The following is a 27171-nucleotide window of genomic DNA, read 5'->3' as shown; positions in this document are numbered from 1 at the left end:
ACTTGCTCTCTTGTCAAACCTTTTGTAAACGGATCCGCTAAATTATCTTTTGACCTGATATAATCTATAACTTGAGAGCAATTGTCTAACGGTATTATGTCGTCGACGTATATGTCGAGACTTACCGTTATACATATTACTTTGTGCCCTTCCAATTTTTGATTGACTATCGCAATGTATACATATAGAGGGCACAGGTTTAGGCCAATTTGGAATATCTTCTAAGAAATTATGAAGCCACTCAGCTTCTTCACCAGTTTTATCCAAAGCAATAAATTTAGATTCCATAGTGGATCTAGCAATACAAGTTTGTTTTAAACATTTCCAAGATATGGCACCTCCTCCAATAGTAAAGACATAGCCACTTGTGGATTTAGAATCCTTCGTATCTGATATCCAATTAGCATCATTGTATCCTTCAAGTACTGCTGGATATCTAAAATAATGTAATCCATAACTTATGGTATATCTTAAATACCTTAGAACCCTGATTATTGCAGTCCAATGGTTCTTTCCTGGATTATTTGTATATCTACTCAATTTATTAACTGAGTATGCTATGTCTGGTCGTGTTCAATTCATCAAATACATTAAGCTTCCTATAATGCGAGAATACTCAAGTTGTGATATGCTAGGACCAGTATTTTTCAATAAATGAAGATTTACATCAACAGGAGTCTTTACTAGACTACTGTCTTCTTTATTAAACTTTTTTAATATTTTCTCAATATAATGAGATTGAGATAATACTAGACCATCTGATGTTCTAGAAATCTTGATTCCCAGAATGACATCAGCTTTGCCTAAATCTTTCATATCGAAATTTTTGGTCAACATCTTTTTAGTAGTTTTGATTATAACATCATTACTACCTATTATTTACATATCATCCACATATAGGCACACAATGACATATCCAATTGAGTGTTTTTCACATAAACACATTTATCACACTCATTAATTTTAAAACCTTTTGACAACATCACTTTGTCAAATTTTTTATGCCATTGTTTAGGTGCTTGTTTCAATCCATATAAGGATTTTACAAGCTTGCACACATTTTTTTCTTTTCCTGAAACTATAAAACCTTCAGGTTGTTCCATATAGATTTCCTCCTCTAATTCACCATTCGAGAAGGCAATCTTAACATCCATTTGATGTATTTCTAAATTTTGCAATGCTACAATAGCTAGTAACAATCTAATGGATGTTATTCTTGTGACTGGTGAATATGTATCAAAATAATCCAAGCCTTCCTTTTGCCTATATCCCTTAGCAACAAGTCAGGCTTTATATTTATCAATTGAACCATCAGGCTTCATCTTCCTCTTGAAAATCCACTTGTACCCTAAGGGTTTAGTACCAGGAGGAAGATCCACCAGCTCCCAAGTATGATTTTGCATGATGGATTCAATTTCACTATTTATGGCTTCTTTCCATAAAGGAGCTTCAGGAGAAGACATAGCTTCCTTATAGCTTTGTGGCTCATTCTCCAATATATATGTCATAAAATCAGGACCAAATGACTTAGACGTTCTGGCTCTTTTGCTACGTCTAGGTTCTTCCTTATTTTTATCATTTATAGACTCTTGGTCTATATTCTCTTGTATATTGCTATTAGCAATATCATAATTTCTTTTAAGAGGATTTTACAAGGAAATATATCCTCAAAGAAACAAGCATTCCTTGACTCAATAATTGTATTGCCATGGATGTCAGGAATGTCTGATTTATGTACAAGGAAATGATATGCACTACTATTCTATGTATAGCCTATGAAAATACCATCAAAGGTTTTTGATCCTATCTTAACTTTCTCGGAGTAGGAACAGCAACCTTAGCTAAACACCCCTACACTTTTAAGAATTTATAAGAAGGTTTTTGACCTTTCCATAATTCATAAGGTGTCACATTTATTTTCTTTTGAGGTATTTTGTTGAGAACATAATTAGCAGAGAGCAAAGCTTTCTCCCACAAATCTGGGTTAAACTAGAACTTATCAACATAGCATTCATCATTTCTTTTAAGGTACGATTTTTGCGTTTAGCAACACCGTTCTGTTGCGGTGAATAAGGAGCGGTTGTTTGGTGAATAATACCATGTTCTGAGCAAATGTCAGCGAATGGTACTTCGTATTCACCACCTCTATCACTTCTAAACACATTTATCTTTTTGTCAAGTTGATTCTCAACCTCATTCTTGTAATGTTTAAACATTTCCAAGGCTTCATCTTTACTTCTTAACAAGTATACATAGCAGTATCTTGTGCAATCATCAATAAAAGTAATGAAATATTTTTTCCCACCTCTAGTTGACATAGATTTAAAGTCACAGATATCACTGTGAATTAATGCTAAAGGTTCAGTACTTCGCTCTATAGAGTGAAATGAGGTTCTAGTCAATTTTGCTTCTACACATGTTTGACATTTTTGATTTAAATCAATACTAAATTTAGGTATAGAATCCATGTTAATTAATCTATGAATCGTATCATAATTAACATGTCCTAACCTACCATGCCACACATCAGATGATTCAATCATATAAGCAAAAGAAGCATTAGCTTTATTATTATTATTAATAGCTTTGGGTACAATAGTCATTACATTGAACTTAAATAGTCCATTACTTAGATACCCTTTGCCCACATACACCCCATTCTTAGTCAGCACAAACTTGTCAAATACAAAGACCAGCTTGAACCCATTCTTGCTTAGAAGTGACCCAGAGACCAAGTTCTTCCTGATGTCTGGTATATGCAGCACATTATTAAGAGTGAGCTATTTCCCTGAGGTCATTAGTAGCTTGATCTTTCCTTGTCCTTCAACCTTTGCAGTAGAGGAGTTCCCCATGTAGAGTTGTTCTTCATTATTTATAGCTTCATAGGTAGTGAACATCCTCTTTTCAGAGCAAACATGACGAGTAGCTCCTGTGTCCACCCACCATTCTCTATTGTTGCTCACGAGGTTGATTTCAGAAACCACAACTGAAAGATTTAGCTCTGATACATCAGTTATCAACTTATCTTCCTCAGCAATGTGCACCTCAGTGGTTTTTTTCTTAGGGTTGTGTTGTGCTTTGCGGCTACAATAGTCTTTAGCTCGGTGTCCTAGCTTGCCGCATATGAAGCACGTCCCAGTGAACCTCTTGTAGTTTCCTTGGCTAGGACCTTCGTCAGAGTACTTCCTCTTCTTATTCTTCTGTCCAGCTTCCACTACATTTGCCTTTGACACCATTGAAGAATTCACGGCTTTCTTTTCAGATGTACGGTTATCTTCTTTAATTCTTAGCCTGACAATCAGGTCTTCGATCCCCATTTCCTTGCGCTTATGCTTCAAGTAGTTTCTGAAATCTTTCCAAGTAGGTGGCAGCTTTTCAATGATTAAAGCTACTTGAAAGGATTCACTCAAGGTCATCTTCTCAACATGTATCTCATGTAGGATCAGCTGGAGCTCCTGCACTTGGCTCATGACTGTCTTGGAGTCTATCATTTTGAAGTCCAGAAATTGTCCGACCACGAACTTCTTTAAGCCAGCATCCTCTGTTTTATACTTTTTTTCTAGTGACTCCCAAAGCTCTTTAGCAGTAGTCGTTGGATTGTACACATTATATAAAGTGTTGTCCAATCCATTGAGGATGTAGTTTTTGCATAGGAAGCCTCTATGCTTCCATGCTTCAACAGCTCCTAACTTTGTAATGTCAGTCTCATCCTCTTCTAGTACTGAGGTAGTCTCAGTTAGGTACTTGCTTAAATTCAGAGTTGTAAGGTAGAACATCATTTTCTGTTGCTACCTTTTAAACTCTGCCCCATTGAATTTTTCGGGCTTCTCCCCATGACTGACGGGAACATTAGGCATAGTAGTACTCGTACTTGCCATTCGTCTGATTAAAATTAAATATACAGACCATAGTCAAAATTAAAGAAATAAAACAACAACAATATTTAAATAACTATAGTATAAACGGAGTTTGTCTTAATATTGTTGTCCAAAATATGGTTTAACTATACAATATACTATAGTATTATTTATTTAAATATTATCTGAAAATATAATGTGTGTGTATATATATATATATATATAATTTGTTATAATATATAGTTTAATATAATAAAATAAAACCTACAAAATAGAAGAACCTGATCAAAAGTCAAGGCTAGAATTTGATTCTATGTCCTTAAGACAGATTCGCCCCGTTATGGTGCTAACGGACTCAGTGGCGTCTATCTCTCAGGATACAACGACTTATCTTCCTTCGATAGTAGCACTGCAAACCAAAGGAATAAGCGAACCAGCTCGGTATAGTACTCTCTGACTCAAACTCGAACTCGGACTCGGAATGACTGCCTAAGGCTCGAACCCAAATACTAAGGCTCGAACCCACAGAGTAAAGAGAGAAGAAGGAAGAAGAAAATTTAGAAGAAGAGAAGAATTCTCTGAATTTGGTGTGTTTTGCAAATGATCCAAAGAGGGGTATTTATAGGTAGCAAGGTGCCTTTTCGAGTGGGTGCAACCATGGGTTATGATGGTTAGGAAAAAGGTGTAACCCTTTGGAAAAACTAAAAAGTGGTTTTTTTTTATTATTTAAAAGGTGTAACCTTTTGGAAAAACTAAAAAGTGGTTTTTTTAATTTAAAAGGTGTAACCCTTTGGAAAAACTAAAAAGTGGTTTTTTTTTAATTTAAATTCAAAAAACCCACCCATTTGTGAAACCCATTTAAATAAGTCCAACCCAAAATTAGGCCCAATCCAAAATTCCAAAAAAGAATAATCTGGACTTTACAATTAGGCCCAAGCTCAAGCTCAAGCTCAAATCCTAAACCTTATTTAAATTTCAATTGGTTTCAACAATTTTTTCTATGTGGAACAAGCACTTCCCACATTTTGCATACCCATTTAGGCTTATCAAAACACCACACTTTGGAGCTAATTTCTCATTCACCCGTAAACAGATTTGAGAAAATAAATATACAGAACGCTTCTATCTATAGATTCGCATAAAATTCTTAGCGGAATCTATTCCAAATTTCATCCAAAGTTTCTATTTGTATACCCCGTTTCCAACAGTTTGTTCTAAGTTGTGTTGAAATGCATGAATATTATGCTTTGAAGTTAAAACTTGTGTTTTTGAGTCTTAAAAATGCAAAGTCAAATCTAAATGCATGAGATTGTTTTTGAAATGGAACTTATTGAAAAGTTTTGAACTTAATTTTATAAATGCTCATGGTTAAGGTGCAACATTTGGTGAAATGTCCTTTGAAAAATTGGAATTTTCATTTGTGAATAATTGTTGGTTTTCAAAATGTGAAAATGAGTTTTTAGACTTTGAAATTGAAATGTGAAGTTCAGTTCTTAAATTCCTTCAAGTGTTGAATGTTCAATGCATGATTCTTGTTATGATTCTTATCTATAATGTATATGAATGTTTGGACCTTAAAGTTTTCAAAAATTCCAATTTTAACCCAAAATTCTTGAAATTTTCCAAAGTTGTGCAAAGTACCCTTAAATGAGTTGAACTTGTTCATTCGCTCTCTATTCCATCCAAATGTATGTTCTAAGTGCCATTGAGCTTGTTTGTGTTCAATTCTTGATTCTTGCCATGTAAGAGTGTCTAGTTTATATCTTTTGAGTTAATCTGTCATAAACTTGAACTATTTTTTATAGATGTGTTGTATTGTCCTTTTGAACCAAACTTTTTGAAGTCAAATGTTCCAATGTTGCACAATAAGCTTGAATTTGCCTAAATGTGATTTTTCTTTAAATAAATATGTGGTTTGTGCAATAAAATGCAAGATGCCTTATTTGTACATACTTGGTCACAAATTGCACATGCCTTTGTCACATTGTTGGTTTTTTAAGCATGATTGAATAAATCTTTGTTGCAATGTCCAGATTTCTTAATCTTTGACTAAGTTTGGGGGGGAAATGAATGTTTTAAGTTTAAAATGCATGTCATGGATATCATTGTTGTTCTTTGGCCTTAGTAAACACTTGTGAGCTTAAGTTGAACTTTAAACTGCTAATTGAAATAAGTTTTGGGAGAATGCTTCTTTGGTAAGTTGCTGAAATCTTTAATGTGTTTAAACTTGATCCAAAAACTGCTTTTTGTGGTTCAATTTAGGAAAGTTGATGTTAAAATGCCATTTTGTTTGATTGTATATAATTGTGATCCGTTCTTGAAAATCTAGTAAGGGCTTGAGACCGAGGTTCTTAACCGGTCAATGTTTTGATCAAAAAGGGGTAAGTTTCTTGTTCTTCTCATTCTTTGCTTCATTTAAGCTTAAAAGGGGTCGCGAGCCATAAGCGATCATTTTCTGCTTCTATATTGCTTAGAGGGGGTCATGAGCCATAAGTGATCATAGGTTCTTAATTTTGTTGAAATTGGAGGATAGGATATTTCTATGATTGGAGTTTGGCATTGATATATGAGCACCATTCCTAGAAATGCCACATAGCTACAAACCATGTCTAGAATTCATCTTTGAACTTATGTATCATAACGTGCCTAGGATTGAAGTGTTTTACAACCGTGCATTTCACTTTGCTTTTATCACATGATATCCATGCTTCTTGAATTCTAGGTAGACATTTGCCATGATTATTTCCTCCATTTCACCTTGCTTGCTCCATTGCTCTTAAATGTTGAAATAGTAGACATTCTTGCTCAAGAATTGATTTCCTTGAAAATTGCAAAATCTTCCTAAGTTTTAGGATTGTGAATGCACGTTGCATACTTTATACACATCACATCATATACTTGTCATTTTGATCTCATTCTTACATAAATGCTTTCAAAAGTGACTTGTCTTCCTTCTATGCTACCATTACACTGTCTTGCATATCTAAGATTGTTTATTGAGCCATGATCTATTATTTTATTGTTGAAGCATGTTAAATTCCAAAATGTTGAAAAATGATTTGAATGCTATTTCTGCAGCTTTCTTGATAATTTCTTGCACAAGCATGTTAATCTTTGTCTACTATCTGTTTCTACTTGATTTAGGCATGCCTGATGTTTTCATTCCAAATATTTATCCCATTTCTATATCTGCGTGCACTGATATCTATTTGTTGCTTTTACAGATGCCGCGAAGGAACACAGTTACTCAAAAGAGAGTTACCAAGCCCCGGCAGCCACCTCTTTCTTTAGAGGAGGAGTCTTCTTCTTCATTCGAGGTTGAGGCTATTACACCTTCCTCCCCATCTTCTTCCGACCCATCATCTATGGACACTGATGTCCCCATTGTCAAAGTAATAATGGACCCATACTTCTCTGTGAAAGAGCTGGAGCCCAAGTGCAGATTTAACACTGATTTATTTTCCCAGTCTGAGCAGACCATGTGATCTTTTGATGAGCTCACCCGTAGGGGCATTGCTGCCATTATGACACCGGCAGACACCATAGTATACCCCCGATTGGTTGCACTATTTTTCCAGAACCTTAGGCCAGATGAGGATGATCGCCAGATTATGCACACTACCATAGATGGGCAGGACATTGTAATGACCCAAACCCGGATGTACAAATTGCTAACCCGGTCCTTACACGAACCCGATGACACACTAGGGGTAAAATGGTTATTTTATAATATGAGAGGATGATCTATCCTTAAACTAGTCAAATAAAGTTTAAAACAAACATTCTAGTCATTTCCTAACATTTTGAAGAGGCTCTACAGTCATTGGTCATGATTTCCCAAAAGTGCCCTTACTCGGTTTAAGGAAAATTCTGACACTGTCCCACTAAAATAACCATATCTCTCAACATAAATGGAATTTAAAGATGAGGTTGGTCTCATTGGAAAGCTAACTCACAATCCTTGAAAATGGACTCAAGAATGACCCTATTTGGTTTCAGAACAAAGAAGTTATGATCACACAAAGTCAGGTGATCAAAGCTGACAAATTGATAAGCCAAAAGTGGATACTGGAGGACTTGAACTGGCTCCAGACTTCTTGAACTGGTTCCACATTGTTAGAATGCCCAAATTTGAACTAATTACACCCTTGAATCCATTCAATGAAAGTTAAACCGGTTCCAGATCACCAGAACTCTGAAAAATGCCCAAAAAAGCCTAAAACTAAGTACTTGTGCACATGGGCACCTCTTGGTCCCTTGGTGACCTTATTTAAAGTCTAAACCTATCCCAAATCATACTTTGGACAATGAAAATAATACAACTAGATATCATTACATTTAAATAAAATCATAAATGAGTTCATTACATCATTTGAAGTTAAACAAGTCTGTAATACATCAAAATATGGTCTTAAGGCCTTACATGGATATCGAAATCATAACGAAACCACAAGATATAAGAGGATGCTCTCAGGACCATTTCTAACCATGAACTAGATACATAATGTCACTAAATATAATTTACAACAAAAGTTAATATACACATTAATCTCAAACAAATGATCAAGTCCCTTGCAACCGAACTAAGCTAGTGGTGGGTTATCGTCCGTTGTTTCTTTTCCATGTCCTTAAAATATTAAAAATAAAGGGTGAGCATAAAGCTCAGTAGGAGGTGCCTAAAGCGTACTCCTTAATAATTCTGTGAATCCACACAAAGCATAGGAAATAAAGGGGCAATCATACTCATTAGGGGAATTATCAAATTATCAAAACATGCAAGTCCAACAAAATCCTCAAATACAATGCCATGCAATGTAATGCCAATGAAATGGAATGTCTCTCCCATTTCTAAAACCTTTTCCAATCACAACCATTTCCAAACCGTTAATGTAACCCGGCCCATAGTGTAATACCCTTAATTTTAAAAAGAAAGTCTCGGCATTTATTTATTTGTTTTAGTTGCATTTTTAATTAATTACTTGATTATTTGGTTATTTGCTTATATGTTTTAATTGAATTAATTGAGTTTGTGTGCTAAATAATGTGTATTTTAATTGTTTAAGTGCTAAGTGCTTACTTGAAATTATTTGTTAGGAATTAAATGATTTAAATGTTTGTTTTATTTTATTTTATTTTTGTTCTAATGGATATGGATAGTAGTAATAGACCAACCTAATAAGTCGCATGGACTACGTACTTGGATAGGAGGATTAATGGGTACGGATATTACCCATGGATAGTTACACATATATATGAGTATATGTATATAAAGATATTATTATAATTATTGCTATTATTATTAATTAGAAATAATAGTTAATAGTCATTATATTGTATATAATTATAAGTTCTATACATATATATATATATATGAGTATACCACGTTAGTTACAGACTTAGTATATATATATATTATACAATTTTCCTTTTATTTTATTTTTTTTTTTTCTTTCTTTTCTTTTCTTTTTCCCTAAGCTACATAAGTTGTAGAGGAATTTGGATCAGGGTTTAAGTGTAGCATATATATATATATGTGATAGGTCTGCTAAGGGTTTGTAAACCCTTATAGCAGACAAAGAGAGAACGTGAGAACAGAGAGGGAAAAAAAGAGAGAACCGAGAGAAAGAAAGAGGGAAGGAAGAGAGGTGCGGCTAAGGGTTGAAGGCCGAACCCTAAGAGGAAGAAGGAGAGTTTGTTCATGGCTAGGGCTCGAGCAATAGAGGTCAATGACGGCAGCCAAGGTCGCCAAAAAGTTTGAGGAGAAGAAGAAGTTTAAGGATTCAAATCGAAAACCTAAGGCAAGTTCTTCTCTTACTCCTTCCCTTAGACTTCGTGTTCTATGCATGCCTAGGTTAATTCCAGGGTTTAAATAGACAATAAATTGATCTTATATGCATGCTTAAATTGGATTAAAACTGAGTTATGTATTATTTTGTATTCTTGCTAAATCTAGAATTTTATCACATGAGAACTTGTTTTAATTGGTGTTTAAGATGCATAATATATTTAAATAATTATTTGGGACTGTATAGGACTTCGTTGGGACCTTTAGGGACCTTAATGGGGGTGATCAGAATATCAGAAAGTTGCCAGAGACGAAAAAGACGGAGGGTAGCAGGAGTAGAGGCAGTTCCACTTGGAGTAGAAGCGGCTCCACTCCAAGTTGAGGCGGCTCCACTCCAAGTGGAGGAAGGCGGCTCTATTGTGGGCAGAGCCTGCTCCATTAAAAAGGGAGCATGCTCCATGGCTGGGAACCTTGCGAGAATGGGTTTTTGGTTACTGTTTTGGTATTGAGGTGTTTCAGGACTATGTTGGTTGATTTAAGAGTTTTAAAGAACTATGGGGATCATGTTAAATACTCGGAAAACATAATCCACATTAATTATGTAAAGGATTGAACAATATGGACTTCTACATTATTTTTTATATTATTAATGGATGATTTATTTGCTTAAATTTATTTTAGCAATATAAATGGATATTGGCTGATAGTAGTCTTATATTGGCAGTATAATATAATCATGTATGATTTCTATTATGCTAAGGATTTTAAATCAGTATGAAATTCTAATTGAGTTTGCATATTGATAAGGAAAGATTTTATTGCTTAACATTATTTTAGCAATTTAAATGGATGTTATATAATTATAGTCATATACTAGCAGCGTAATATGTTCAGTTATATATCTGATTTCTATTATGCTTATTTCTGGATTTATTTGATGTGATATTATAACTGTAGCATCATTTATGGATTGTATGCATTATATGCACCAGTATATGATTGTGGAGTATTAGGGACGGATTAACTAAAAACGTTAAGTCCTACCCATTCATGTATAACGAAACGGATTAACTAAAATGTTAAATCCTACATAATTTCATGTTAGGTCAATTGTATTAGTTGGATGACATACCGGATATTTATTTTATGTTTGGATAGGACAGATTATATATATATAGTTATGTGCCATGATATGAGCTTGAGTCTCGGGATCATGGTTAAGGTGCGTATATTGCATGTGATGACTATCTGGATATAGTGGATCGTTATGTACCCTGGTAGGTCTAGGTACTCATGCCCACTATATGTGCTTTTTGCATGTTACCTACTATACAGATTGAGGTTGCCCTATAACCAGTAGGACCCCTTTTTAGTGTGTATCTATATATATTGCTTAGAGGGACTATGTAGTTATTGTTGGATTGACTACGATGTATACGTGTATCGGGTCTCTGTTTAGATTGTATTAGAGTAGAACTTATTCGTGAGCCTAACCCACTATTATTTTTCAGGTGTTTGACAGTTCCAGTCTTAGAGCTTGTAATGACCCGAACTTTTTCCTCCTTTTTCATTTTTGGTGATTTTTTTTTTTTTCATCTTTTACTCATTTATCGTTTTTTCCTCGCTTAACCTCACTTCGGGTGTTCGGATTTGATTCCGGTTTTGCATGCATTCATGATACTTGATTTTCATGACATTGGTATTTTCACTTTTGTTGAAAAGCATGCTAGTTGCTTTTATATTTCATAAAGGGCATGAATGCTTACTTTAGTGTAATTATACATAACTTTTGGGATTTTAGTGTAATTATGCAAAATTATTATTTTTCGTTTGAAGGACCTTTTTGTAATTTATTTTAGTAGATATTTTGAAAAAGGACCATTTTACAATTTTTGGAAAGTGTGACAAGTGTCACACTCTCATGGAGCCATTTGTTGGCATTTAGGTGAAGAGACTTAGCACCATGATCTTTTGACATTTGGTGGGTGGAGATTCATCCATGTGTTGGCCTTAGATTGGTGCACATGTAACCATTAGATTGTTGACAAGTGTAAGTTTAGGATTAAGTCTTGGAAGAGGCATTGGATTAGTGACAAGTGTAAGGCCATGATCTAGTCTTACATTGTGTGTATGTGAGAGGTAGTGTAAGAGCACATAGTGAGTGGAGGATCTCTAGCCCTTCCACTCACCATTTTTCACTTATCCTCTTCATTTTCCTTAGTTCTTCAAAGTTCTAACCTAGCCACCATTGGAGAAAAGCTTGGTTAATAGCTTTCTTCTTCAATTTTGGTGCCCTTCCATTCATCTTAGACTAAGAACCTTAACTAGTAAAAGTTCCCTCTCATTCTCCTCTTCATTAACCCTAAGCTTGTTTTCCATTTAGTGCTTGGTTGCTTGGATTATAGAGATACAATTCTCTATTGAGGTAGGGGTGGTAGTATGTTTATTTTCTGAGTGTTTTGAAATCCTTTGGGGTTTAATATATATTGTATACATGCTTTTAGAATTGTAGTATTGCATACTATAGGAAATCCTTATGATTGACTTAGGATTTCATTGATCAAGCATGTATGTTGTGTATATATCTTGAGTAGGATTGTTGAAGTTGTATAGAATTCTTAATGATTTGAATTACTATGCTATTGTGATGGAAATCCTACATTCTAGTGTATTACTATTGATAATCATGGTTGTTTTAGAAGCTATTTGCTAAAATGCAAACATTTAGTATATATGGCTTATTGTTGAGGCATGCTTAAATTGATAAGTTAATGATATTGTTTTGTGTATAATATCATGTTAAGAACTTGTCATCTATCATGTCATTCTAGACTTGGAACCCTAAGACATGGTTTGTATGGTTTCAAAGTACTTGTGCATGGAAGGTGGTTTATATGCCTTGTTATCTATATATAAGTTTTGAACTTGATATATATACTTTGGATTCTCTTGGGACATGGTTACTAGTAACATGGCTAGAGTTTGGCTCTAGTGCGGGAGGTATGAGTTCTCCCCAATCGAGATAGTGCGCACTTAGGGTGGTCTTCCCTGCGGGTTAATGCCCGGAATAACCGTTGAGGTCTCGGCAGAATTCTGAGCTTAGGTGTCCAAGGATTATACTTTTTTTGATTTCGCATTCATTTCCAAGTTGACAATCTATGCTATTTGTAACTTGTAAATTTTGTTATATGCGGTTTGATGTTGCTAAGTACATCCATTTTGATATTGTGTTGCTAATAAACATTTAAGTTAGCTTAAGATGATCCCTTAAAACACCTTGAACATAGACGTTAAGAGGAATGCTCCCTTGTATTCGTCTATATTAATCTTGCAATGATATTGAAACTTTAGGGTACACGCATATGCTTCTCTTACGAGTAACTTGATTACTCACCCTAGTGGTTTGGGTTATTTTTTAGGTAAAGAGACCATGTTCTTGGATGCTCATCATCCTTAGAAGATTTTGAGTTATTTGAAACATTTTTGTATATTGACATGCACTTGTTTAGCATGCCTTCCTTTTTGGATGTTAATTTTGTATACCATGGATGTATGGTATTGTAGAAGCTAAAATGGCTTCCTTGATGTGTAATGTATATCTAAGAACACTTAAAGATGTCTATTTTGTAAGCATAACATGAGGCCAAGTGCCATGTACATTTATATCACATGTATGCTAGTTTAATCCCATAGTTGTCTTATGAAATGATGAGAATTCAAGGTTTGAAAGGTTGTATTTTGTATATGACATGTTATGTGACCATGAGCTATTGGAACATGTGTATTTACTCATTTTACATATGTGTGCATGCTCACTTTGGCACACAACACCATTCTTGAAGAAATCAACACTTAGAGTAGCATTCATTTACATATTTTTGCTAAATGAGACCTCAAGGGCATTTTTGGTATTTCACTTGAAAAAAAAATGTTGGTCTTGACATGGTTGACTAGAAAACATGATTTTAAGGGGGGTTACTTCACAACTTTTTTCCAAAAAAGTCCCAGAAAGTCCTCAAAATGGCATTTCAAGGTCGCATTTCAAGTGCAGCTACAGGAGTTCGAGCGCTCTAAATGGGAGTTCGAGTGCTCAAAGTTTGGGCAGAAAGTTTTGGCCTCGGGCAGGTACTGTTCGAGTGCTCGAAGTCCTAAATTTGAAAGCTCGAAGTACTGTTCACAGAGTGTTTTTGTGTCTTGGTTTAGCACTACACCTCCAACTTCAAATTGTCATATCTTCCTCGTTTTAACTCCAAATTGGTCCGTTCTTGAGTCTAAATGACCACATCAAAATAATCTTTCCAATGGTACCAATTAGAGTTTCAGATTCATTTGGTAGCTCAAGTTATTCCAGTTTTTGTGGAGGGGTGTCAGTTTTTGGCTCGAACCGGGATAGGGTTTTTCTTCCGTCGACTTCAAGACTTGATATCTTTGCCGTCCGGACTCCGAATCAAGTGATTCTTGAGTCTAAATTTATTAATTTTTTGTTTTCTTTCCAACGGTGTGCTTGGTAGTACTCACTTTAAGGATGGAAATGACCATTTTACCCTTGGATTCCTTTTATCCATTTTTGAAGTCTTGTTTCCACATTTGTTTTCTTTGGGTTCTATGATCTCATTGAGGGTCTCTTTGGTGTCCTAGAGACATGTTGTGTCCCTAGGGATGTTGTTTTATCTTTTGCTTCCGCAATTCGGATCCGTTATCGGGTCATCTTTCGGTTCATCACTGACGCACACGGTTGAAAAACCTTGGGCCGTCACAGAGCTTGTTCGTGCCGAACAGAGACAGTCATTCACTCTTCCGATTACGTAAGATTCTTCTTCATGTTTTAGTTTTGGATTTTATTTCAGTTCAGTTATTTTCATTTGGGATATTATTAGGGGTCCACTAGATGGATTCCTAAGTTGTAATGGTATTGGAGGTTTTGGATAATTTATTCTTGGAGGAATAATTATTTATTGGAGGTTTTATTATTTAGTTTTCTTTCCACTTAATTATTCTTTATTCTTTATTTCTTTATTTCTTTTTGTACTCAATGCTTGTTTAAATATTAATTGTTCAATATCCTTCGGTTCTATGCTCGGATTTAATCACCCGTGGCTCTAAAATCGAGGGGTATCATACATGGCAACTCCATGGCACCACGAGAGAAGAATTGGCTAACTATCCCTGACCCATGGCAACTCCATGACTTCATTTAGGGCCTAGGTAGCTCAACAACGCTAGGGCAGTCTCCCTAGTTCCCTCGAGGTCCCATTAAAGCCACGGACCCTAGGCAACTCCTAGGCAATCAGTTTTCACAAACAACTTTCCAAAATTCTTTCCTTTTAAAACCATTTTCCCCAAAACAAATTTCCTTTTTCTTTTCAAAACCTTTGTCCCTTTTTCTTTCCCAATGCTATGCATAAATGTTGCATGCTTTTCAATGCTATGAAATCCCATACATTTAAACCACCATCACTTTGCATGCTTGGGGAAAATAATTAGCATATCACGTATCATGCCTTCAAATCATCAAACATGGAAATTTAGGCATATAGTTCATAGGCAATGTCAATTTAACCAACTATTCCATAATAACTCACATAGGCATGCATTATAACACATTGAAGGCATATAGAACATGTATATCATCAACTACGCAACCATAGTATCATAAATGTGTAAAATATATAATACTTCAATTCAAGCATTTATCTTGCAATAATTTATTTAGCAAGCATGTCAACACATTGTCACACAAAAATTACACTACCATGCTTTACATATTTAGAACCTTAATAACCATAAGCCAACCTCACATTTTAGCATGCCATATTGCAATTACAAGAGATATAATTCACTAAAACCAAAGGAATTAAGGTTTAGAGACCCCTACCTCAAAGTGGAGCAACCAAACAAGCCCTTAGGGCAAGCCAAATTCAAAATTCCTCCAAGCCCATGCAATATTGGTGTCAAAGGAAAGCTCTTTCCAAGCTCTCAAACTTCTTCTTCTATGGTTTTCCCAAACTCTCATCCTAACCTTATCAAATTTGAACTAAAATCCATGGAGGCATATATGTGTGTATAAATATGGAATATAGAGAGAGAAAGATAAGACAAGGAGGGGAGGACAGTGTTGCCCGAAAATGGAAGAGGTTGAGGGAAATTCGGTCTTGCTTTTGGTCAAGTGATCCCAATGGTGCCACTTGTCAAACATGGAATGGTTTCTACTTTTGGTGAAGTTCCAATCTTGCCCTTGCTCTTCAATGCAATGCCTCCTTTATCCCCCAAAATATCTCTTGTAATATATAGATATAGGTGTATGTATATACTTGCAAAAAGGACCACAATGCCCCTCACTTAAAATGGCAAAACCGGGAGGAGTTTTCGAGCCTGGAATTCATCCCGACTTCCAAAAAAATTCTAAAAATGACACCGTCACTTCTAATTGACTTAACCTTAAAAACCCTCGACTCAATAAATGACTAAAACAGCCCTTGGGACCAGCCTGGCACTCAAAATGAGGTACGAAAAGTAAATAAATAAAATAAAATAAAATAAAACAGAAAAAAATCCAGGACATTACACTGCCATAGACGGACAGGACATTGTCATATCTATCTCTGCCATTGCTATAGCCTGCAGATGTCCCCACCCTCCACCCATGGTTCCAGAGTCCGAGTAGCCCATATTCTCGATCATTATAGACTATCCTTTAAAGCCAGATATGGTTTCTACTCTCTTTCCCTAGATAGCTTACTTAGGCCTCATCTATGCGAAGCGGGTAAAGATTGATCCCCGCTACTAGTTTATTGACTCGGTGTTATTCTATAATGCCTTTCCTTCAGGGCATAGTACACAGAGGCGGGAAGGGATATTGAAGGCTCTGTATAGTTTTAGCCAGGGCTGCTGGGTGTCTATTCTTAGACTCATCTGGGAGATTATACATAAGTTATGGGATAATATAATATTCAGGCATAATGACAGAGCTGATTCCTGGCCTTTACCATTTGGTCATCTGATCACACAGATTTTATCAGATCGGGGCTATCCATTTGATCCAGCTGAGATTCCAGGGCTGGCAAACAATAAAAAGAAAAGGGAGTATGGTGCAAAACAATGGAAGAAAAGTTACAATGCTTGTCTGAAGAGTCAGGCAAATAACGAGTTGAAAAGGCTCCAAGGACAGCAGAGAGTACATGAGAGAGCAGACGAGGGATCTTAGGAGGGATCACCTTCTTCCTCCAGACCCAGGCAAAGATGTCATACTGCTTCCACTTCTTAGCAGGACCCACCTCTACCTTCCCATCCACCTTTGTAGCGTCGATCATCATCCGCTCCCCCTCCAGATCATATCTCAGGTAAGTCAGCCTCACTCCTAGACTGCCAGTTCTGACACCAATTTTGGGAGCCAGTTGGCTCAGCTCCAGTCGGACTTCGCAGCCTATAGGATGGAGCGTAAAATTGATGATCAAGCGAGAGCAGTTGCAGATTCGAGATGAGACATGACAAATTTCGGGACTAAGGTTTAGCAGTCTCTTACCCGATATAGCCAGGAGATGACGGACACGCTACAGTGCATCGAGGACCTACTTGATCCAGATGTTATGCCATGACTACATTCCCTCTTTTTATTACTCATTGCCTACTTTAACATTACTTGATACATTGATATTTTAGGGATTTCTACTGTTTGTTACATTTACGTTGGTTTTGGATATTACTTTGAGATGCATGCATTTAGATACACATGGTTTTGGATTTACTCTCAGACATGGATTTTTGGATTTTGATATATTTGATTCGGTTTTAGATGTTTTGAGCTTGATATTCCTATATGCCATGATGATTATGCCCATTCATGCCCAATTCTCCATTCTATCTCTCATTTCTATCATTGATGTATATGCTCTGACAGTTGCTAGTGTGACCACTTTCATACAGGTTTTTGGAATCTAAGTTTGGGGGTGCGCCTTCCAATGCTAAGCTTCTATTGCCAGGTTCTATATGCTACACCCATTTGGTATATACTTTCCACTATCTGTTGCTATATTTATACATTGAGGATGGTATGTGTCAATACCAATTGCACAAAAGATGTGGTAAAATGTAGTATGGCCAAGTTTGAATTTATAAAATGCCACTACTACTACTAACTATTAATGTAGCTAAAGTAAGTAGGGGTCGTCCCAAGGGAAAGGAAGCATATTCTTGGAATCAATGATGGATTAGTAGGTCGAATGATCAAAAGAGGGTCTGTGGTTGAATTATACTACACTTTAAACTAAATAAATGCAATGTAAAACAACTAAAATAAATGAGGTGTAGAGAATATGAGAGAGGAGTCTGGGGACATAGAGTTCACCACTAAGCATAACCTTCCTAGACATTCAATATTTGATGGATCAGGGGGATTGTGTGTTGTAAATGAAAGTGTGTGCCATTAATTGAAATATCAAGCATGGATGGCCAAGTAAGCATACATTGTCTAGTCAATCTAGTGAGTAGCATAACATATCAAATTAAGCCATTAATCATTTCATAAGTCCACAATTAATGCACACCCATTAAATTAGAGATATATACTACTTGCATTCATAAGCATGGAACATCAAACAATAAGAATGGATTATCCACCTATCTAAGAAAGTAAGGCAATTACACTACAACTAAGCTAGTGACATGAAATTTAAACTAATTAAACTAAGGAGGTGGCACAATCCATTAAGAAATAAGTATGAACCATCAAATAAGCTACAAGAGTAATCTATTTAAGCACCATGCCTTGACCATCACTAGATTCATAATATCAACACACATAGACATGCATCAATGTCACAAAATCTAGAGATAAACACACGAACATTTATTCTAGCATACATAGACATATGGATAAAACTAAATGATCAATTGGAAGTATTAAACTACACAAATCATTATAGAAACAAGATTTATATATATAAGATGTTAAGACAAGAATTACAACATAAATCCCTATTAATTACAAAACATTAAAGTCTATGAGGTATGCTTAGGGCTATCTCTAGCCCCAAGAGAATGGTTTAGCCACTTATTGATGTTGCCATCCAACCCTCAAGGGCTATCTTCATGGTAGAATTCATCCTCCTCCTCTTGTGTTCTTGGTAAAAACCCTAGATGAGTGAAAGAACTTTCCCAAATTGTATGTTTCTCTTTCTAATCTCTAGCCAAGTCTCTCTCTCTACACTAACCTCTAGCCTCAACCTAATCAACTACTTTACTCAAAATAGCCAAAATCCTTATATAGGCAGCTCAAATGTCACACCCAATGGTTAGACCTTGTGCACTAGGACCTCCAAATGATTGCACCATGAGCACACTTTTAATTTGGCTAGTACTCTATTTTTCACGCAACTTGAGGCAATTTAATCTATCACAAGGTTGCTCGGATCGATCAATCCATGGTGGCCCACTTTTTCGATAATGACAAGGCTGAGATATTTTTGGGAAAAGGACAAAAGTGGTAGGTGAGGATAAGATCAAAAGAGTTCGATCGATCGAAGGAAAGGTTGGATCGATAGAATAAGAAATTTTCCTGAAGATAAGGACAAAAGGCTCGATCCAGTATAACAGGGTTTGAACAATCACAGTGTGATCGATCGTAGCTTTGTTCGATCGATCGAAGAATGTTTTTTTCCCACTTTGCTTCCATTTTGCTCCTTTCTTCCACTAGGCTTGAGATTACTTCTTTTAATGCTCTAATTCAGCCGAATTGAATTATTCAGGGGATAAGTGCCTGAAAAGAGAAATAACATTAAATTAGACTAAAATGGGAAAATAAGATAGGATAAGGTCTAAGAACATTCAAGCTTAAGGGGTTTAAATATGCACTTTTCGGCGCTTATCAGAGGACAATGCACAGATTAAGTTTAGGGGTGTATTAGCATATTTTGGCATATCACACTTATTTTCTATGCATGTGATATTATTTGAGAACTTAGCGATGATTTTGATCTTTTGAGGGTCATGATACTTAGAATTTAAAAATTACTTGACTTGTGAGTTCAATAACCTTGTATGCCTTTTGGAAGTCATTTTGGGGCAAATTTTTTCAAAAAATGACATCTTGCTTGTTTTTGTGGTCCATATTATCATATTTGTGAGATTGCTTTGAGATTCATTATAAAGTTCTACACTTGCACATGTGCACGCTAGTATTCATTCATAGGGTACATGCTTAGTTGATCATTGATTTGGTTATATCCCAATTGAGCTAGTAGTGCTTTGAAAGTTTTCATTCTTGACAAGATAACCTTGCATGCTAAATAACAAACCTTTAACTGAGTAACCAAGATTTGTGCCTCATTAAGCACCGAACTCTCGCAAGATAAGTGAAGGCCCACACCAAAAAAAAAAAAAAAAAGATGATATTTGCAAAAGCAAATAAAGTGAGCACTTCTCACCAAAGTGGGAAGTAGGAAATGATTAGATGAGAGTTGTTTTGATTTGTAGCCTAGTTGATTCGAGCTTATAAGAAAATAAAAAATAAATAAAAATAGAAGAGAGTGAAAAAAAAAAAAACAAAGAGAGCATTTAGGAAATAAATTGAATAAAGAGGTTCATTCTTTGTCTTGATGATTAGTACTAGAATTGTGTGCTAGCTTGAGACCGGTTGTGCCCATTTCATTGATTTGCTAATATAGCAACATATTTGATGCCGGTTCACTCAAAAAGAATGCTAGAGTTGTTTTGATTTGTATGATCATCTTACTTGATGTATGGAGGACCATACTTGCTTGCTTGTTGTTAAAATTTTGGAAGATTGCTTAGAGGTGATTGAAAAATTGCATACTTGAGGTAGTTTTCTTTCAATGCTTGTTTGGATCATTGGTGCCTTTTTAGTGAGAAAGAGCTTGATATTTGTGGGTATCATTTCTAGAAATCCTCACGAGACTTCACTCGTCCACTAGAGGTAACCTAGGGGTTCAAAAGGCTTGTTACATATGTTAAATGCAATCGTATTCCCTGTAAAAGTGGCGCTATCCTTTTATTGCTTCCTAGTTCATAGTTGTGTAGTTGTTTATTTCTTTCTTTGCTTTGTAGTTCATTGTTAGAAACTAGCAATATCTAAGTTTGGAGGTGTGATAAGTGTTCAAATGTTGCACTTTTTAGCACCTAAGTTATGGTATTTTAGTCCATTCATCTATCTTACGTTCTCGTTTTAGTTCTAAATCTTGTTTTTGTCTATTTCAGGTCAATAAGGTTTAAACAAGCTAAAAATAGTTTATTAAGCGTTCTTTGAAGTCAAGAAGAAAATCCAAAAAAAGTTAGAAAAAGTGCACTAGAGTACCTTCGATCGATCGAAGATTCCTCCACGATCGATCGAAGCCTTTTTTATCCATCGAAGTGCCACATCAGCGCTAGCTCAGCAAAGGATAATGCCAATAGAAGATATTTTCTTGCCACGTCATCCACGATCGATTGAAGTTATCTTGGATCCATTGAAGTCTCCTTCGATCGATCGAAGCCTCTACTGGCAGTGAGCTGTTTAATTCTTGAGTGCGCCCAAACTCCACCAAACTTTTGGCTGCGGGATTAGACCAATGAAATGCCTATTTTCTGACTTGTTGCCTACTCAATGAGGCTTATATTTAAATCAAATTAGACTATTTTGTGAGGGTTCCCAACTTTTAGCTATTGTTGTTCATAGTTTAGACATAAATTTTCTCTCTCTAGATGAGGGTTTTTGGAGCAAAAGAAGAGGCAAGAAAGGAGAAGAAGATGAACTCAACCATGAAGATAGCCCTTGAGGTTTAGACAACAACAACCATGAGTGGCTAGATCATCCTCTCAGGGCTAGAGATAGTCCTAGGCTTGCCTTCTAAACTCTAGTATTTTATTATATTTAGGGGATTCTTGTTGTAAATGATGTTTTGACCTATGAATATATATTTTCTATATGATTTGTTTGGATCAATTTTTCCAATTAATCTTTCATTTTATTCATATGTCTATGTATAATAGAATGGATGATTATATTTTTACATTAAATTCTACAAATATGATGCATGTCTATGTGTGTTGGAATTGTGAATTTAATGCTGGTCAAAGCATGGGGCTTATTGGTTACTCTTGTGATTTATTTGATGGATTATGCTTATTCTTGATGGGTTGTTCTACTTCATTAGCTTAAATAATTTAATTTCCTTGTCATTAGTATAATTTTAGTGTAGTTGTCTTTAAATTCCTAAATAGGTAGACAATTCATGCTTGTGTTTAATGATCAATGCTTATGATTGCAAGTAATACATTTCTCGAGATTTTTGTGTGCATCAATTGTGGGTTTATTGAATGGTTAATGGCTTAACTTGATGAGTTATGCTACACACGAGCTTAGGTAGACAATTTATGCTTGTTTTGTCATCTATACTTATTGTTTCAATTGTTAGCGCACGCACACACACACACACACTTGTTTTACAACATTGAATCCCCCTAAATTGACAAATGCTAGATGTTTAGAAAGGTTGAGCTTAGTGGTGAACTCTATGCCCTAAGACCTTTCTCTCATTCTCTACTTCCTAATACTTTTAGATTATTTTCCTTTGCATGTTTTTAATTGAATTGTAACTTAATTCAACCAACCAAACCTCTCTTTGATCATTCAACCTACTAATCCAATTTTAATTTCGAATACCTTACAAATCCCTTGGGACGATCCCTACTCATTTCATACTACCTAATATAAGTGTTTAGTAGTTTTATAAATTTTTAAATGTGGTGGCCACTTCACACACTCACACTTTTTACACTATTTTGAGCACAAGGCTTAAGACAACACCACTTTATGTGTTTATATACTTCCTGTTAACATGTTTTGGTGTAATAACATGTCTACGTGCTTATGTGTTTGAAAGCTTCTAAACGATTTCTTTAGTTATTTTAACATGATGGTATGCAATGTCTGCACACCTTATGTTTTCTTTCACATGTGTTGTCATGCTATATGTTTACGTGCCTCTTGTTGACATGTTTGATATGATTCCATGTTTAAGTGCTTATGTGGCCATATGTTTAAAAGCTTTACTATAACTACTTTAGCACGACTGTATGATGCATATATTGTTGTGCTTCGTGTTCTATGTATTCACAAAGTGAGTTGCGTTCTGTCATAACGACTTGTGTTGTTATTGACTCTGTTTTTCGTGCGTGTGTCATCGTAGTTATGACTCGTAATGAGTCTTACACGTTGTCCTCGCTTGGTGGGGTGAGATTAATGCTAGGGCATTGTCTCTGGAGTCTATAGACTCTTCTTTGTCATTTCGGGTTTCTCCTTTAGGTAGGAGAAATTCATTTTTCAAGGTCTCCATGACGGGAACCTTTTTGTTGGTTTTGTTCATTTGGGACTTAAGTCCGACAGTTGGTGTAAGTGAAGTTTGTGCGAGCTTAAGGTTGTAGTATTCATTTGGCGGAATGAGACATGGGCCATAAAGGCACCGGTTCATCTCCTTTTCTTTTTTAGCTTCGTGGCACGGTCGCGGTTGTGTTTCAGATGTTAGTAACATCTCTTAGGACTTCATAGTGATCTTGATGTGGTGACATCATTTAGGGTTTCATTTCTAGTGTCTTAAGACGATGAGTCATGATTGACTCGAGTCCTTCGTTGAGGATTGACAGGTCATTTTCGTGAGCCTCAATAGCGAGGTTCTCGTGTCTTGCCTTCTTAAAGTGATGGTTTAGGGATTTAATAGGTGTGTCGACCTAGGACCCTTTTTGTGTTTACCTTGGACAGCTCTTGCGAGCTACGGTTAGGATGTGAGTGGTTTTGTGTGATTAATTGAATTGGTGTAATTAATTACTCTCCCTTATTATTAGAGACTTGGGATCGTGTGTTAGGATTTCGATAGAATTCTATAAAGTTCATAACGGACTCTTTGACTTCTAGATATATATTCTCCTCGTGGGTGTCTTGTGATGGCTAGTATTGGAACTATCCATTACATTGTCATTTTGTTGTTCAGTAGTCATTTTGGGAGATGATTCATTTCCTCACAGTGAGAGATTGGACTCATTCGGGTTTTTAGGATACGCTTTATGTGAGATTGTCCTTTTAAGAGGCATCCCACTCCTTTTTGCTTTTGATTTTGTGGAATTACTATTTATATGATCACCCTTGCATGTTTATATGCTTTATTGTTTTTTAGCATGCCTTAGAAACATATTTAGGGTATCTGACTTGTGGTAGTTTGTATGACATAGATAATGCGTTTTTCATATACTATATCCGTTTAACATGCTAGTTCTATTAGTGGTGTGTAGCGTGTCGTTGTTTATTTGACTCATATGTGATAGGTAACTTATTTCATTTGTCTTATGTATGATATGTGCTTAGTATTAAGGTATTATTTGATTTATGTGATTTGATTTTGTGAGTATGTGCTACGTGGGTGTCAAGTACATGCATGGGTACCTTGTGTTGCATCAGAGTTGCATACATAGTGTACCTTAATTTTGAGTTTGTGACTTAGTCACTATATATATGTGTTCATTTTACGACATGGGACACAGTCCTGAGTCATCTTTTTTGCCATCATTTTCATCATGACATGGGTTCATAACCACATACTTTCTCTAGTTCATACTATTTTATCTTTTCTACATTGATATGTGGGGTTTTGTGACCTTGGTTGTCGGGATTATGATGTGTGAGCTACATGGTAGACTTGTGTTTTGAGGATTAGTTGTTCCGATAGAGATTTTGATCCAGTTTCGTGTTAAGCGATAGGTGATTATTTTAGTGACTTCTCCCCTCGATTCTCTGATCGGTTGGTCAATTAACATCAACCTTCGCAATAGCACGAATCATTGTAAAATAGGGCTACTGGTCGGGTAAGTCGAACCACAGGGACTGCGCTAGTCTAATACAACCTAAATGTCTAGAATCATTCTTAGAATGATGAAGGGTGTATAGAGGTTTTGTTGGATGTCACTTAAGCTAGGAAATTAAAAGTGCATAGAACAATAAATTGCAAGAATTCAAGGGAGTGAAGTACAAGTAAAGAAGGCTAGGGAAATGAATCCACCTCCATCCCTATACACATGCTAGGTTAAGATTAATTTAAGGGGAAAACAACATATATGATAGTCATGATACATAACAATACTAGGTTGCTATAATATCCTTAAGAAGTTCATTTAAATAGAAAGGCAAGAATAAACCATCAAAGGTTCACATGATCAACTACCTAAACTAAAATGTAGCTTAGAACATGCTTACTAAGCCAAGGATTATCAAGCCCTAATTTAAATGGTGAATGCACATAAAGCTAAGAATCAAGTATAGCCCATCAAAGGGAAACCCTAAGCCATGAACTATCTAGGTTCTCCAACTCCATGCCATTAAAACCATTCCATGATCTAACTTCCATTGTCACCATGGAAGTGCAAGCAATATGATTAAGAAAAGCAACCATCCAAGACAAGATGAATAACTCACAATAATCATTTAAAACATTCAACATTCATTACAACAAAAATGAGGCTCTTGATCATGGAAAGACTATCAAAAATACATTGTAATCCCCAAAAATAAACTATACTAACACATGCTTACAAGGGAGGGGTTTCATCACCTCCCTAGATGAGGTTTAGTTGCCCATTGGTGAGCTAGAAGAAGGAAGAAGCATCATCCTCATCTCCATTTTCGAGCTCCTACTGTAGCACTCAAGAACACCCTTCTCCTTGCTCTCTTCTCTCTCCTCTATCTTGCTAAAGATATGGGATCATGATATGTGTGGCCTTCCTTGCCTTATCTCCTTCAACAAAGCTCTCTCTCTCCTCCAAAAAACATCCCCAACCACCTCATAAAGAAGTAAGTAGAAAATGAGGAAACCAATGCACAAGTGGCTGCCAAAATGAGAATTCCCGAAGGCAATTCTGCCCCAAATTCGAGCACTCTAAGCAAGGCTTCGAGCGCTCGAATTTAGTGTAAAAATGCCCATGCTTCACTTGCTCCGCCCAGACCTACTTTGGTTAAACAGCCATAACTTTACGCTCCGAACTCCGAATGACAAACCGTTTAAAGATTTGGAGAGCTGATTCAGCGCTTTAAAAACTTCATGTTTTGATGAAGACCCAAATCTCAAGTATGGTTGGTCGAAAATGGGGAGAAAGGCAGTACTTTAGTGCTGCCAGGCAGTTCTGCGCACCTCTGGTAACAAGGCCATAACACTCTGCTCCGAGCTCCGAATGATGAACCGTTTGAAGATTTAGAAAGCTAATTCAGAGCTCTAAATCTTTCATGTTATGATGGAAGTCCAGTTCTCGAGCTTTCTGGGTCAAAATGGCGAGCAAAGTCCTAACTCCACTGCTGATCTCGAAAATTGGCCAGAATGCCCTATGCTTGGTTTGCTCATCCCGGACCTACTTTGGTAAAACGGCCATAACTTTGTGCTCTAAACTCCAAATGATGAACCGTTTGAAGATTTGGAAAGCTAATTCAGAGCTCTAAAAAATTCATGTTTTGGTGGAGATCCAATTCTCAAGGATGATTGGTCGAAAATGAAGATCAAGGCAGAATTTCATTGCTGCCAGGCAGTTCTGCGCACCTCTGGTAACAAGGCCATAACTCTCTGGTCCGAGCTCCGAATGATGAACTGATTGAAGATTTGGAAAGCTGATTCAGAGCTCTAAATATGCCATTTTATAATGGAAGTCCAGTTCTCGAGTTTGCAAGGTCAAAATGGTGAGCAAAGTCCTGACTCCACTGCTGCCAGAAATTCAGAATTGTGCCTTTTGATGGCCAAAACTCCACAAAGCCTTGATTTTGCTCCTTTTTTGGCAAATGGACCTGAAAATATATACATACACACAAATGAAGATAATCTACTTAAATAATCAAACGATGGACTTAACTAATGCAATTTAGGGCGCTTGAATATATAATATTCGGCGCTTATCATTCTCTTGTAGAGAGATCCTGGTTTAAAGGATAGGTTCAAGACGTAGTACTCGATTTGGAGACTTGTAGTGCGTAGAAATTTTGGTGTGTTGTCCTATGGTAAGAATCACTGTGACTTGGGAGATGTCGTGGTTTTTATGATTCCATTATGAACGATCAATTGTCGCTTAAGGGCATAGACTTTTTAGGCTTTGAATTCGTGTTTGAGATTTTTTTAATAGAGATGTCTTGAGGAGTCTTTGATTTGATTAAAGTGACTTGATTTGGAGATCCTATAAATTTTGAGTTGCTAACTTTCTATGAATTATGGATTTAGGGCCTTAAGCGTGATGGTACCTAGACATTATTGTCAAAGTTTTGGGGTTGGCCAAGATGGTTTGGCCGAACATCCTTGGACTATACCTGTGAAGGGAAAAAATCCCCCTTCCAATAAGAATCGTCCACATCATCATACTACAAATTTATATTGTATACAGCAAGGGCCCGATCGGTATCAAGCCCGAATTGAGAGAGCCCAATCTGGAACAAGCCTAGGCTAAGTCTTTCTTCCATCAAGATCATTGACATAGGCCATTCGGCCCATTTGTTAAGCCCAGATGATTCAAGATACA

This window comes from Cornus florida, unplaced genomic scaffold (assembly GCF_030987335.1).
Source record: "Cornus florida cultivar Cherokee Brave unplaced genomic scaffold, ASM3098733v1 CherokeeBrave_3.0.0_Hap2_Chr08, whole genome shotgun sequence".
In the NCBI taxonomy this organism is placed as follows: domain Eukaryota; kingdom Viridiplantae; phylum Streptophyta; class Magnoliopsida; order Cornales; family Cornaceae; genus Cornus; species Cornus florida.
This window is presented reverse-complemented; position numbering follows the sequence as displayed.